General features: G+C 38.6%; 1 non-coding gene across 1 annotated transcript; it reads right to left on the bottom strand.

The window, feature by feature from the left end:
* Positions 1-1101: 1101 nt before the first annotated feature.
* Positions 1102-1208, bottom strand: LOC133802785 (small nucleolar RNA R71). Its single transcript, XR_009877531.1, has one exon. It is a non-coding gene; the product is annotated as a small nucleolar RNA R71 (small nucleolar RNA).
* Between the last annotated feature and the right edge of the window lie 10795 nt (positions 1209-12003).

Raw genomic sequence — 12003 nt, 5'->3', positions numbered from 1 at the left:
TTAATGCCTTCTTCATGATTCAACTTACCATAGAAATATAGGAAGTTGTCATTTAGATTGAATTTTGTAAATCTTAACCAGATTATGAATTGTTTTTTTTTTTTTTTGCAACTTGTTCTTGAATGGGGAGAAGGGGATATAATTCTTGCATTAGGAAATAAAAGGGTGGAAAATAGAGGATCATAATTGTCCTAATTTCATTTTCTCTATTATTTTGTTTATATTTTCATTGTGCTTCGTTAGTATTCTTCTTTGTTTGAAATCTCTGAAATTGTTTAATCAAATAGAATTAAAAAGATTGATTGATTGGTAATTGATAAATCAGTCCTTGAGGACGATACTTGGTTTTTACCATTTTATTACAAATTGCGACTGTGTGCACTTGCATAGGAAAAATTTCGCAACAAGTTTTTGGCGCCGTTGCCGGGGACTGAAAATAATTATCAATATCAGTCTGATTAATTGTTATTCTAATTTGATTCTAATTTCTCTTGTTTCTAATCTGTTTAGTTGCATAATTTGTCTATCTCAGGTGAATCGTGGTATATGCGTGCCAGAAGAGGAGCAGACAGTCTTGTTCCTTTGAATCCTGAGATTGAAAAGTCTTGCAAGCAAAACAGAAAGAACAAGAGGGAAGCCCAGAAGTCTGTGAAGATGGCACAGAATGATGGGGATGGAAGGAATGTTTTAATTCCTGGAATTGCACAAGGGGGTCAGGCTCAGAACAATGCTGAGAGGAGCCTGAGAGACTATGTACTGCCCACTCTGAAGGGAGTACAAAACAGTATATGCCCACCAGCTATAGAGGCTAACAACTTTGAGATCAAGCCTGCTATTCTACAAATGGTGCAATCCTCTGTTCAATTTAATGGGTTGCCTTCTGAAGATCCTCACACCCATTTGTCTAATTTTCTGGAGCTTTGTGGAACTTTTAGATATAATGGGGTGAGTGATGACGCAATTAAACTTAGGGTTTTCCCATTTTCTATGAGGGATAGAGCTAAAAGTTGGTTGAATTCTTTGCAACCGAACTCTATATTTACCTAGCAAGATCTAGCTCATAAGTTTTTGTCAAAATTCTTCCCTTCTTCCAAAGCTGCTAAATTGAGGGGAGAAATCAATAATTTTTGCCAGAACGATGGAGAATTATTGTATAAAGCTTGGGAACGGTTGAAGGAACTTTTGAGAAGATGTCCTCATCATGGCATTGGACAGTGGATGTTAGTGCAGAATTTTTATAATGGTTTATGTCCTACTACTAGAACCATTATTGATGCTGCAGCGAGTGGCACTTTTATGAGCAAGAGTGCAACTGGTGCTTATGAGCTGCTGGAGGACATGGCCACAAATAATCATCAGTGATCTGAGGAAAGATCATCGGGGGTCAGAAAGGTGGCTGGGGTGCATGATCTGGATGCAATCACTGCTCTCACAGCACAAGTAGCCTCCTTGACAAAACCGTTACAACAGAGCACTGTTTATGCTAATGCAGTTCAAATGGTAATTAGGTGTGATATTTGTGGTGGTGCTCACTCTATCGATCAGTTCCCTATCAGTATGAATAATAACACTCCGATGGATCACGCTCAGGTTCAAGCGGTGGGAAACTTTCAAAGGCCGTTCAACAATCCATTCTCCAATACTTACAATCCTGGGTGGCGAAATCATCCTAATTTTTCTTGGAAGAATAATCAGGGCCAGCAACCTCGGTTTCAGGGCCAATTTTAGAATAATATGCATCAGCCACCTATGCATCAAGCCTCTTCATCACAATAGCCTAGGCCTTAACAATCAATGAATCAAGCTCCACCTGAAAGGCCTAATGAACTGCAAGCTGCATTATTGACCCTCACCAATACTCAAACTTAGTTTATAAGAGAGACTAGATCTTCTATCAGAAACCTGGAAAAACAAGTTAGGCAGTTGGCCAATATGCTCAATAACAGACCGCAGGGAAATTTGCCCAGTAATACTGAAGTCAACCCTAAGGAGCAAGTTCAGGCAATTACTCTGAGGAGTGGGAAGCAAACTGAGCAGTCTAGATCTCCACAGGCAGTGGTTCAGAATGGAGAGATAGGTGAACAGTCTGATTCAGCAAGGGTTACTGAAGACCACCAACTTCTAGAAAAGAGTCTGTCAGTTGTTATTGAGCAGCCAGTTCGAGTTCCATATTCTCAGAGGCTTAGAAAGACTACACTGGATAAACAGTTTTCTAAGTTTTTAGAGGTGTTTAAAAAGTTGCACATAAACATTCCTTTTGCTGAGACCTTGGAGCAGATGCCCAGCTATGTGAAATTCATGAAGGAGATTCTGTCTAAGAAAAGGAGGATGGAAGACTATGAGACAGTAGCACTCACTGAAGAGTGCAGCACGATATTACAAAGGAAGTTACCCCAAAAGCTGAGAGATCCGGGGAGCTTCACCATACCTTGCACCATTGGCAAGTTTGAATGCAAACACACTTTATGTGATCTGGGGGCAAGTATTAATCTGATGCCCTTATTTGTGTTTAGAAGACTTGGCTTGGGGGAGGCAAAACCAACAACTGTCACTCTACAACTAGCAGACCGATCAGTGACACATCCACGTGGTATTATTGAAGATGTTCTTGTGAAGGTGGATAAGTTTATATTTCCAGCTGGCTTTATCGTTCTGGACATGGAGGAGGATACGAATGTACCAATTATTCTCGGTAGGCCATTTCTAGCCACAGGCCAAGCTCTTATTGATGTTCACAAAGGAGAGCTTAAGCTTAGAGTTCAAGGAGATGAGGTGGTCTTTAATGTCTTCAAGGCAATGAAGTATCCAGTGGCTAGTGACAGTTGCTATAGTGTGGATGTGATAGAGAAGGCAGTCTCGAAGAGAAGGATGAGTAGTGATGCCTTAGGGGCAGTATTATTGGGTGATGAGGTCGATGATGATGATGCTAAGATAAGAGATTGTGTAAACTGGATCAACTCTTTCCTGCCATACTGGAAGAAGTTTCAAGAATTAGCAGACGCGCCTGATAAACTGCTAACATCCATTCAGCAGCTGGAATTGAAGGTCCTCCCTAATCACTTGCGATATGCTTATTTGGGAGAGAATGAAACTTTACCTGTCATTGTGTCAGCTGACCTGTCAAAGATAGAATTGGAGAAATTGTTAAGGGTTTTAAGGGAGCATAAATTGGCCATTGGGTGGACCTTGGCGGATATTAGAGGAATAAGCCCATCGACAGTAATGCATAAAATCTTATTGGAGGAGAATAGCAAGCCATCCATAGAGGCCCAGAGAAGACTCAATCCATCCATGAAGGAAGTCGTACTGGAGCAAATTCTTAAATGGTTGGATGTTGGGGTGATCTACCCAATTTCTGATAGCGCATGGGTGAGCCCTGTGCAAGTGGTACCTAAAAAGGGTGGTATGACAGTGGTGAAAAATGAGAACAATGAACTCATTCCAACAAGAACTGTAAAGGGGTGGCGGATTTGTATAGATTACCGCAAGCTCAACAAGGAAGGATTATTTTCCTTTGCCTTTCCTTGATCAGATGCTTGACAGATTGGCAGGCCATAGCTACTACTGTTTCTTGGATGTGTATTCAGGGTATCATCAGATCGCTATTGCACCAGAGGATCAAGAGAAAACAACATTTACATGTCCCTATGACACATTTGCTTTCAGGAGAATGCCATTTGGACTATGTAATGCCCCTGCAACATTTCAATGATGCATGATGGCTATATTCTCAGATATTGTAGAAAGGTGTATTGAGATATTCATGGATGATTTCTCTGTTTTTGGCTCATCATTTGACCTCTGTTTGGGTAACTTGGAGAACGTGTTGAATCGTTGTGAGAAGGCAAATCTGGTGTTGAATTGGGAGAAATGCCATTTTATGGTAAAAGAGGGGATTGTTCTTGGCCATAAAATTTCGAGTGAGGGAATTGAGGTAGATAGAGCAAAAATTTCTACCATTGATAAGCTTCCTCCACCAGTTTCAGTCAAAGGTGTAAGAAGTTTTCTTGGTCATGCTGGGTTCTATCGAAGATTCATAAGAGATTTCTCTAAAGTGTCCAAGCCTCTCTCGAATCTGCTTATGAATGGAGTTGTATTTGATTTTAATGATGAATGTTTGAAGGCTTTCAATTTCTTGAAAGAAAAGCTTATTTCTGCTCCAATTGTGATAGCTCCAAATTGGGAATTGCCTTTTGAGTTGATGTGTGATGCCAGTGACTATGCAGTGGGGGCAGTTTTGGGACAGCGAATTGACAAGGTATTCAGGTCTATTTATTATGCTAGTCGGACTCTAAATGATGCTCAACTGAATTATGCTACTACAGAAAAAGAGTTGCTAGTTATTGTGTTTGCTTGTGATAAATTTAGACTGTATCTGATTGGTAATAAAGTGATTGTCTACACTGATCACTCTGCCATTAAATACTTGATGTCAAAGAAAGATGCCAAGCCTCGCCTGATTAGATGGATTCTTTTACTTCAAGAATTTGACATGGAAATTCGTGACAAGAAGGGCAGCGAGAATGTGGTAGCTAATCACCTCTCTAGACTTGAGGTGGAGGAGACTGAAAATAAGAAAGCAGTGCAAATCAATGATCACTTTCCTGATGAGTAGCTGTTTAGGGTAAGTGAGAATTTAGTTGTCCCTTGGTTTGCTGACATAGTGAACTTCTTGGTTGCCAAGATTGTGCCTCCTGAAATGTCGAAGCAGCAATTAAAGAAATTCTTTTCTGAGGTGAAACATTACTATTGGGAGGAGCCTATTCTCGATAGGCATTGTGTTGATCAGATTATCAGAAGGTGTGTTCCTGAAGAAGAGATGCAGTCAATTCTCAACCATTGTCACACTCAACAATGTGGTGGGCACTTTGGAGCATCAAGAACGGCAGCCAAGGTATTACAAAGTGGTTTCTATTGGCCTTCATTATTCAAGGATGCTAATGTTTTTGTCAAGGCCTGTGATAGATGTCAGCGAACTAGTAATATCTCGAGGAGAAATGAAATGCCTTTACAGGGGATTCTTGAAGTGGAATTGTTTGATGTATGGGGCATTGATTTCATGGGGCCTTTTCCACCATCTTACAACAATGAATATATTCTATTGGCAGTAGATTATGTATCTAAATGGGTGGAGGCTGCAGCAACTAGAGCCAATGATGGTAAAACTGTGCTTAATTTTCTTCATAAACATATTTTTACTATATTTGGCACTCCCTGAGCTCTTATTAGTGATGAAGGGAAACACTTTGTGAATAAACAACTTGATGCATTATTGGCTCGTTATGGAGTATATCATCGAAAAGCCTTGCCTTACCATCCTCAATCAAATGGGCAAGCTGAAATTTCAAACAGAGAAATCAAAAGTATCCTTGAGAAGACCGTTGACAGTTCGAGGAAAAATTGGTCAAAGAAGTTAGATGATGCGATTTGGGCCTACAGAACTGCATTCAAAACACCAATAGGTATGTCACCTTACAGGTTGGTGTTTGGTAAAGCGTGTCATTTACCAGTTGAGTTGGAGCATAGGGCATTCTGGGCTATGAAAAAATTGAATTTTGATTGGAGTGCAGCCAGTGAACGAAGGTCGTTGCAACTGATGAACTCGATGAGTTCATAAATGAGGCTTATGAAAATGCCAAGATTTATAAGGAGAGAACAAAGGCTTGGCATGACAAGAACTTATTCACGAAAGAGTTCCAACCAGGGCAGAAGGTACTTCTTTTTATTTCAAGATTGAGACTTTTTCCTAGCAAATTGAAGCCAAGATGGTCAGGACCATTCACTATTGTTCGGGTCTTTCCATATGGTGCTGTGGAAGTTCAGGGCAACTCAGGTGATTCTTTTAAGGTCAATGGTCAGAGACTGAAGCCCTACTTGGGTGGTCATTTTGATCAAGCAAAGTCGATCCTTCTTCTGAAGCCTCTTCGAAGAGGAGGTTAGCGTCCGGCTAAATGACGTTAACGACAGTGCTATTGGGAGGCACCCCAAGTTCATTTCAGTTTTTTTTTTAAGCAATTTTAGTTGAGACAATTTTATTTTATTTTGGTTTATTTTATTTTATTGTAAATATTATGGTTTGTTATCGTGAAATACGTGAAAAAAAACAAAAAAACAAGAAAAAAAAAAGGAAAAAATGATGGAAGTGTGGTTTATAGAGCAATCCTGCGACCGCAGGAATCACCTTCTGTGGCCGCAGGACTAGAGCGCTGGGCGAAAATACAGCAATCCTGCAACCGCAGGATGAGCTTGTTGCGGACACCGTTCCAGAGGTACACGCTGAATGACACAATTCCTGCGACCGCAGGAGCCCGTATTTCATCTAAAAAAAATAATAAATATATATTTGCATTAGAATCTTTTTCTTCTCATTTTCACTTTCTCATTCTCCTCTTCTTTTCATCCCCAATAATTTTGATTCTCTCATTCTCTTTCTTTCATTTTTTTTTCAAATTTTTTCGAGAGGCCATATTCATCCAAGGTTTTGTAAGTATTACTCTCTTCTACTCTTTTTTTACTCTCTCTCTCTCCATAATCATCTACCACTGTAAGTCCTCTCCCTCTTTCTCCTTTTAATTTCTACATTGTGTTCTTAAGAAAATTGTTCATGCTAATCTCTTCAATCTGAAATTCTGTGTAGTATTTGATAAATAGATGTTATTTCTGGATTTTTAAGATATTATTGAAACAATTTTGCATGTTGGTGGATTTGCATGTGTATTGAGATTCCTTGATTTTGGAATTGGGAAATTTTGACCTAATTTTGGGTCTGAATTTTTCTGTGTGATTTTGTGAAATTGACTTGACATTGGTGAAATTGAGAACTATAATTGCTTATTTTTATGTTCAATTTCATTGGGTCTTCCATTAATTTGGAGAATTTTGTCATTTTCTTACTATAAGGGGTCAATTTGGGGCTTTTGAAATTTGAAGGAATTGATCCTTGTTTGACTTGTTTTGAGTGGGTAATTTTATAAATTGAATATCGCTATCACTTTTGCAATTAGTGCCCTTGAATAAATTGTTGGTGGAGTGTGCATTCCTTTGGGTTGTTTTGGTTCTTGAGTCATAATGTCTACTAGTAGAAAACGCCCTAACACAGGAAAAGCTAAGAAACGTCAACCCCCCCCCATAGAAAATGAGGACGACCTAAATTTTGAGGATGTGCCTAGGTTTGTCAACCCAACAGCCAATTCTAGGTACGTTCAAGATAAGGAGCGTAGCCTCATTCGAGAGACAGGGTTTGCTTCCAATTGGAAAGATGAGTTTATTGTCCCTGAGGAGTATACATCAGTGATTAGAGCCCATAAGTGGGAGGTTTTCTGTGCACCTCCAATTGCTGCTATTATCCTTGTTGTTAGAGAATTTTATGCTAATGCTTTTCATCATGACTATACCTGGGAAGCAACTGTTAGGGGCAAAATTGTGAAATTTCATAGAAGTGATATCAATAAATTTTTCAAATTGCCTACCTTAGAAAATGATGAATATAGGGACTTACAGGATCAACTTTGTGAGGAGAGTACTTGGGACACTATCTTGCAAGCCTTAACCCCGCCAGGTACTGAATGGACCTTCAATGGCATTCATCGAGTGGGGTTTCCCTTCAACTTATTGACTAAGGAGAAAATAGTGTGGTTGTATTTTATTTGTTCAAATCTGACACCCACCGAAGCCTTTACCATTGTCACACCTAGTAAAGTCGTATTGTTGTATGCTGTTTTACACAAGAAATCCATAGATGTTGGTAGCATTATTGCTTCTAATTTAAATGAGTGTTGTGTCACTGGTTATGTGGGGCTTTATTTTCCTAGCCTCATCACTAGTTTGTGTTTGCAAGCAGGGGTCCCCATTAATGACTTAGAGGAGAAATTGCCCCCACTAGTTTATGATCTGGTTAAGATTAACAGGGTCAAAACTTTTTCAGCTGATCCTAGTGCAGGTACTTCAAGGCAGGCTGCTCATCCACCACCAAGACCTCAGAATGTCAACCAAAGGTTGGACACTTTGGTGACACAGTTCCAGCAGCACCACTTGTGGAGTGTCGGTGTAGCGCAGAACCAATATGCCTACAACCAAGCTTTCGCCACTCATTTTGGCATAGACACAAGTGGATTTCCACCATTTCCACAACCACCTAATTTCGCGTATCCTCCACCTGAGGGGGATGACGAAGCCGGTCTTTCATCCTGAGTCGAGTCAGGTAAGTTTCCTTTCCTTAGATTTTATTTAAACATTGGGGACAATGTTTTTGTTAAGTTTGGGGAAGGGGAATTTTCTTATTTGTGTTTTGTTTGGTGTTTTGTGTTTTGTTAAAATTGTTAATTGTGTTGTGTGTTAGGGTGTCTAGAGAGTCTGTCAAATCAAGATAACAATGATTAGCCAATGAGAATATGTGAATGACTTGTAATATAATTCGAGAAAAATGTGCTTGATTGTAAAAACAATCTGTGTGCTTGGTTTGACCACTTCTTTAGATTACTTTAATACATTGTAAACTGAATACTTGATCATGACTGGTAAATTCTTCATTTATATAAGTTTACACTTGCTGAATTGTGAATGTGGAAAAGATGTATGAACAAATTCTAGAACTTGCTTGCTTACTATTTGAGGTGAAATCATAGACAATGCTTGTTTAGGAAGATGATTTAAGCGATTTTTTTGGAACGTTTGAGCCTTTCAAGCCAATCTTGAGTAATTTATACTTAGTTACCCCTGTTTCGAGCCTACAAGTATAACTTTTTATTGTTAACCACTTATTTTGAGCCTAGTTGAACACTTAATTATTTTTTTTCATTCCCTTGATTTATACCATGAGCATATAAACATATAATTGGGGATTGAATCGTATTGGGTGTTATTGTTTGATGTGGTTGTAACAATAGAAAAATAAAGGAAAGATTGAGAGGAAAATTCTGAAAAAGAAAAAAAAGAAAGAGATTGAAAATAAATTACACTTCTTATATTTGTTCACATTGAAAAAAAAACATAAGTTTGGGGAAGTGTAGTTTTCTTCAAAAAAAAATGAAAAAAAAAAACAAAAAAAGATACAATTAGTGTGAATTCTTCTCAATCTTGGAAAATAAAGGGAAATTTGGGATTGTTTGGATTACAATGTAGATATCAGGTTTGGGTTGTTTGGATTATGTGCTTATGGTATAGATGAGCGTAAATGACTATTTTATCTACCGTTACCTAAGCCTCTCAATACAAGCTTTAAAAGACCTTTTGATTCTTGAACATGCATTGATTTATATTAGTGGAGAATAATAAGTTAGCAAGCACATGGAAATTTGGGATTTGATGGATTGATGGTGAGAGTTCAGCATGCATGTGTAAATTATTTTAAATATGATTTATTTACTGTTCATGATTGAGTAGACAAAAATGATCAATGGGTTAAGGTAAGTTGAAGAAGTGGTTCGATTGAAAATCTGGATTACTTGTCAGCTATTTTTCAAAAATTATATATGCTTGTCATTCATTAATTTTGAGGCTTTTAAAAAAATTGTGGTTATCTTGATTCATTTGTTTAGTGTTTGTATCGGTTTGTTTAATTTTTCTTATGTTTTGTTTTCTTTGCTCGAGGGCGAGCAAATGTTAAGTTTGGGGAAGTTTGATAAGTGAGTTTTAGACTCATTTATCTATGTGTTTTTCAGGTAAAGTATTAGGTGTTTGTTTTGTTTTGTTCTATTTTACGTTTGTTTCGGTATGTTTTCAGGTGTCGAAGGACTTAGGTGATTTAGGTGTGGAAACATGGTGGAAACATAGACAAAATGACAAAAAGTGTTGGAAATTGTGTCTCAGAGCACTTCCTGCGACCACAGGAAGTGTGTCTTACGGCTGCAGCTTCAGAGGAGTTTTGCATTCCAGAGCATTCCTGGGACTGCAGGAATGGCATCCTGCGACCGCAGGATACGCCTGAAAAAGAGAAAAATGCAGATTTTAATTATGGGGTTTTTAGTCATTTGAAGCTAAACAAAACAGGAATTAGGTTAAAAATGACGACCAATTAGACAGAGGGAGGCGTTTTTGGAGTGCTGAACAGAGGGAGACGACGGCGGAGAGTGGAGGACACCATTGGAGGATCCATTCTTGAGTTTTCATAATCTATCTTTAATATTTTCATGTTTGTAATTGAATTCTATGACTGCTAGAATGAATATTATGGGCTAATTTCTCCTTTAGGGCTATTATGTGAATCTTTTGGAAACCCTTTTTATGGATTAATGCAGAATTCATGTTCTTCTTTATCTCTTTCAACTCCTTACAATCTGTGTTACTTGTGCAATTATTGATTGATCACCTCTAATTGTTATTTCATGAATCAAATTGAAATCTAAAAAGTGAAATTTTATATGCTTTGATTGTTTGGATGCAAATTCAATTTAGAACGAAAGTATCTAAATTGTTTGCCTATTTTTCTGAGTTGTGTGTTTAATGCCTTCTTCATGATTAAACTTACCATAGAAATATAGGAAGTTGTCATTTAGATTGAATTTTGTAAATCTTAACCAGATTATGAATTGTTTTTTTTTTTTTGCAACTTGTTCTTGAATAGGGAGAAGGGGATATAATTCTTGCATTAGGAAATAAAAGGGTGGAAAATAGAGGATCATAATTGTCCTAATTTCATTTTCTCTGTTATTTTGTTTCAACTTTCATTGTGCTTTGTTAGTATTCTTCTTTGTTTGAAATCTCTGAAATTGTTTAATCAAATAGAATTAAAAAGATTGATTGATTGGTAATTGATAAATGAGTCCTTGAGGACGATACTTGGTTTTTACCATTTTATTACAAATTGCGACTGTGTGCACTTGCATAGCAAAAATTTCGCAACAAAAGGATTACGATTGTGATATTCTATACCATCCTAGGAAGGTCAATGTAGTGGATAACGCACTGAGTCGAAAGGGCCCAGGACATTTGTTTAGTTCGAGGCAGATATCCGATAAGTAAGCTGAAGAGATGATTAGAGCGGGTACAAAGTTTGTGGTTGGTCAGTTAGCCAACATCACTCTTTAGTATACGCTCCTTGAGAGGATCAAGGAGGCACAGAGGGGGATCCCCAGTTGATAAAGCATAAAGAGAGCGTCTTAGCCAGTGATGCTAAGGACTTCTCTATTTCGGAGATGGGACTACTTAAGTACAATGGTCGGATTTGCGTTCCGATGGATTCGGTTATTCGGCGAGAGATACTGGATGAGTCTCATACCACTCCCTATTCGTTACATCTGGGTATGATGAAGATGTACCACGATTTAAGGGCTCTGTATTGGTGGCCAGGGATGAAGAGGAATGTGGTAGATTATGAGGCCAAGCGTTTGACTTTTCAACAGGTAAAGGATGAACATCAGATGCCAGCAAGGTTGTTGCAGCCTTTAGGGATTCCAGAGTGGAAATGGGAGGATATGACCATGGACTTCGTGGTTGGATTGCCGAAGACCGTGGGACAACATGATTCGATGTGGGTGATTGTGGATAGGTATACCATGTCCGCCCACCTTTTGCCTTTGAGGATGACTTATACTGTGGAGCAGTATGCTGGGTTGTATGTGAAGGAAATTATACGACTTCATGGGGCTTCGAGGTCGATAGTATCCGACAGGGACCCCACCTTCACCTCTAAGTTTTGGGAGAGCCTGCAGAAGGCGATGGGTATGCAGTTAAGGTTTAGTAGCGCTTATCATCCTTAGAAAGATGGACAGTCTGATAGGATGATTCAGATACTGGAGGATATGTTATGAGCCTGTGTGCTAGATTTTGGAGGATCTTGGAGTAAGTATCTCCCTTTGATTGAGTTTTCGTATAATAACAGCTATCAAGCGACTATCGGAGTGGCTCCGTATGAGATGTTATATAAGAGGAAGTGTAGATCACCTATCCATTGGGATGAGACGGGTGAGAGGAGATATTTGGGTCTTGAGGTTGTTCAGAGGACCAATGAGGCGATTGAAAAGATTAGAGCTCGAATGCTCGCCTCCCAGAGTCGCCAGAAGAGTA

The sequence above is a fragment of the Humulus lupulus genome, chromosome 9 (assembly GCF_963169125.1).
Source record: "Humulus lupulus chromosome 9, drHumLupu1.1, whole genome shotgun sequence".
Lineage (NCBI taxonomy): Eukaryota > Viridiplantae > Streptophyta > Magnoliopsida > Rosales > Cannabaceae > Humulus > Humulus lupulus.
Note: the sequence above shows the minus strand (reverse complement) of the source record. Positions and strands in the feature narration are given on the sequence as shown.